This window comes from Pinus tabuliformis, chromosome 5_1 (genome assembly GCF_031772625.1).
Source record: "Pinus tabuliformis cultivar Carrire ecotype Pingquan chromosome 5_1, CPIR1, whole genome shotgun sequence".
Lineage (NCBI taxonomy): Eukaryota > Viridiplantae > Streptophyta > Pinopsida > Pinales > Pinaceae > Pinus > Pinus tabuliformis.
The window spans coordinates 849,848,791-849,853,277 of NC_142305.1; the positions used below are offsets into that span (position 1 = coordinate 849,848,791).

Sequence of the window (4,487 nt, forward strand, 5' to 3'; positions counted from 1 at the left end):
TAGCTAGTTTGAGGGCCATAGCATCCCCTTTTAGGGTCAAACTGGCTAAATTAATTGATTCTGGTTCTGGTTTGGTTGGTTTTGAAAACCCTTTTCCTTTGAAATACATTTTATAAGTTTCGGTAATTCCCCTGAACTTTTTACATTAGATTCTGCAAAGATTGATTAGAGTTGAAATTAACATTTTCCAATAATCATCTTACAGTATTTATGTTTGGATAATGATTTCCTTGTTGGTCAGTGGTCTTGTTATTGAGAAGAGGGGTCAGCCTTCACGTGGAAATGATAAGAATAGAGAGCCCAAGCATTGCAATAGTTTATCTGAGTGTATTCTTCAAAGTGTAATTTAACTTGTTTATCTTATTATGCAATTTAATTATTTTCTTTTTCCATCAGATTTAAGAAAAGAAAATAATATGCCAAACAAGTAGGCAAGAGGATTACCAGAATTCTACATGAGTATGTAGTTACTGGTATACTTGAGAGATTTGAGATTATTACATGTTAAGAAAAATTATTGTAACCATGTTATGTGCTTAAATTGGCAGTGAGGAACCCACTACTGAAGTCACAATAGGGGGAAAATCTCTGTTTCAGACTATATTTTGTCTTATGCATCTATCTGGGACCTATATTCATAATGTTATCTCCTTGTAACCCATAATTGCATGAGGTGGACAATTTTAGATCCACAAGAATTGACTATAGTTTAAAAGGCTGGGAAAATATGGAAAGGGGCTCTGATATCCAATTTTGTTGGCTGAAAGAAAGAAAGGCCTATAATTGGTCCTAGCGATTTTATTCTAGAATATGCGGGAGGGTCATTATCTGAGCAAAATGGAGATAATGGGGATGAGCCATGGTATGCATTTCATATTATTTCCTGTTAGTTCATCATAGAAAATTGGATGATTTTGATTAGGTTATTCAAATGTTTCCATCCTTATCATGCCTGAAAAGTTGGAATTGGCCTCAGAATTAAATTTTTGTAATCAAATAAAAGTGTGTCACAAAAAGAGAAAAATATAGCAAAAAATTGAATCACATATTTGTTTACCTTTCATAGGTTCCTCACATTAGGTATACAAAACTTCTAAAATGTGAGCAAACTTTTTCATATTTGAAAGTATATTTCATCCTCAGAGTTTACGAGTGTCTAACAAACATTGGCATCTAGATTTCTACATTAAATATCAAAATCTTCATCCTGAAGGGTTACCATCTATGTTGCATCCTCTTCTTCACCATCAAGAAAAAGGTATGGGTTCTTGTCTACCAGTTGGAATTTGTAAAATGTGAATATATAGAAGGCAATGCTTACAACCTATTCTACACTATTGCTCACCCACCTGTACCTGTACATCATGATTGTTATGATGGTGTAAACCATGATTTTGGTAAAATACAAATAGCTGACAACAATAATGTAAAATTGCCTAAAAAGGGTCCATTTTTCCAAGTTCCTAGCTATCTTCGCATTAATCTTGGATTCTTCACGAAGATTCTTGATCAACCAAACAATTGGAAAAATTATTGTAGAACAACAGATAATATATATAAGCAAAAATGTATGCTTCAACGATAACTATGCTCGTAATGTTAGTAAAACTTGCAATGGGATCATGATCATAAGAACATTTTTCTCCCTTTACTAAAGATAAGTCTTTGAAAAGGACCAACCTGTACCTATGAGAACTATTACAGTGAATAGTATGATGCCCTTAAAAAACCAAAAGACATAAAAGGAAATATCCCATCCATGGGAAGTCCTCGTCCTCTTAACAAACAATTTATCCTCGGTTACACAGATCAGATTCAGTTCTTTGAACAGGAGAAATGCACACATAAGAACATGGATTCTATGCACCATGGCCCTTTGTTTTACACAGACCTAAATCCAAACCCGAATGAAAATCTCCTACAAAGCAAAGAACAAAAAGTAAAGTGAGGGAAATTGGGTTTGACTTGCACAAAGGAAATCCTTCACATTTCCCTCCAAATTATACATTTTGGTATGGAAATTAATTGAAAATTTGTAGTGAGTGTGACAATTTGCAAAAAAGAGACTATACTCATTAGTATCTACAATAGGGTATGAGTTATTATATGTATTGTCTGGACGCAGCTCCTTGAAGTTGGACAATGGTGTGATGTAATGATTTTCGAGGACACAATAATTGGGATTCTCTTCCAATTCTACAAGAACCTATAGCAAAGATTTGTCTGGTACTAAGAGAAAACCCATCGTGAAGAGATATAGATTAGAGCCTTGCGGTGTGCCTGCGCATGCCATATATTTTACAAATATTTTGACATGCCTCGTCCGTGTGAGTGGAACAATTTTTTTCAAGCATAATCATGGCTCTAGAATCTCAATCTATTCTAGAGTCCTCCATCTCCACAGAGAAAATGGGTAGGATGGAAATCCAAATTGCTGCTATGACCTGAACATAGATGCACAACACAGTGGGGAATTTGAGGTTTCCCATGGATGGAACACCTAATCCTGGATCCATATCTAAGTGTTTGAGAAAAAAACCCACAAGGAATCAAGGCTTATGGAACATTCTGAAGCCAACTGAAGACATGGGAATTGTGAAATTGAAGGTAAGCGAGTCAAAGAGGGACGGAATCTATAAAAAGAAATATGAATCCTACATGGAAGGAACAAAGATTGATTGTTCATAAGGGGAAAGGGTAGTGAATTTTCTCGGATAGGGTTATAAAATGATAAGAATCTAACTAACCCACCTCTTAATTTGACTCCAACCATGCATCTACCTCTAAATTAATTTATGAACTTGTTTACTAGAAGATACATGAAATATTCATTATATATATAAACAAATTGAATTGTCTTGTCTGATTGGTTATTTACTGAACCAACCAGTTTGGTATGGACCCAGTCACTAAAATATTTCAAGGGCTAGACCATCCTCTTCTAGGGTCAAGGTTGTTGAATTGGTTGGTTTTGGTTCAGGTTATGGTTTGGTTGGTTTTGAAAACCCTTGTACTTTGAAATAGTTTTTATCATTTTAGGTAATTCTATTTGACCTTTTACATTGGATTATGAGACCTTTGAATTGAGTTGAAATTGAGATTTTCCAATAATTATATCTTATAGTATTTATGTTTGGATTATGTTTCCCTTGTTGGTGAGTGGTCCTAGTTTTCAAAACAGAAGTCAGGCTCCACGTGAAAATGAAAAGTATATAGAGCCCATGTAATACTATTTATTGCAATAGCTTATCTCAGTGTATTCATCAAAGTATAATTGTACTTCTTTATCCTATGTTGCAATTCAATTATTTTATTTGTCCATTAGAGTTACAAAAAGAAAGAATAGTTTACATACAAGTAGGTAGGAGGATTGCCAATAGTCTAGGTGATTATGTAGTTATTAGTAGAATTGAGAATGTTGAGATCATAGAATGTTAAGAAAACTTATTGTAACCATGTTATGCGCTTAAGTTTGCATTAAGGCACCCACCATAGACACAACAGGGAGTAGAAAATAGGATAATGAGAAAGAGGACCAAATCAGTAGATGCCCCCAAACCATGCAACTTGGATATAGATGATAGAAGGATAAATGAGTTTGGGACATTGGATTCTCTTGAAGATTAGGATTAAGGAATTGCAAGTGCAAACAATAGCAGTGACAATTTTCAAATAGTTTTTGGTGTCGTAGGCCAAATTAAACAGATATTACCGGTTCTAGATCATGATGTGGATGTTTCTCTTATTTGTAATTCATGAGATAGTAAGGTGAAGGGTGAGTGAATGAAACTACGTGACAAAGCCAGACTTGTCAACTAGAAAATGGGTCATCCCAAAATAGTGCAATAAGGTGTTCCAAGAAATGAAGGCTAGGAATACTGTGAAGGAAGCAGAGGAGGATGACTGGATCAAGAAAGATTCCTTTAAGGAATTGAAGAGGATGGAAAAACTTACTTCAAATCAACATTAAAAAATGATTGGTCTTTTAAGGTATATTTTCATGTAGTTCAACTCATTTTTGGTTTATTTTAATTTTAGTTGTATAACATGTATATCATAAACAAATATTAACTCCACTGTATAAAATTCTTGGCTCATTCAAATTATTTAACAATGTCATCAAATATTAAGTTGTATAAATGTTGAGTGTGATGGGTTCATCATGGCGCTAACATTTCTATCTAGTTTGCAGCAAAGTGAATAGAAAGTGGTGGCACAAAGACCTACCAAAATAGATAATGTAGTTAAGCACCATGGTTTTCTAATGTATGAGAGTGAGAGTCTTGCATATAGAGAGTTTGTAACACAGATGAAGGATTGGATAGAAGTGGTTGAGGAAAACAATCCAGGGCCACTATTGAAGACACAATCAACTAGGTGCATGAATTGTGGAACCCGCTTTTGTCATCAAATTAAAGTCCAAACATCATTTATTTTCCCCTAATTACTTATTAAAATAGCAATTGAAACATAGTGTAGTTATACAA

The 4,487-nt window shown here is 34.2% G+C and overlaps 1 pseudogene; it reads right to left on the minus strand.

Annotated features, from left to right (window-relative positions):
- Positions 1-1,186: 1,186 nt before the first annotated feature.
- Positions 1,187-2,489, minus strand: LOC149167521 (protein CANDIDATE G PROTEIN-COUPLED RECEPTOR 7 pseudogene; annotated as a pseudogene).
- Positions 2,490-4,487: the final 1,998 nt, after the last annotated feature.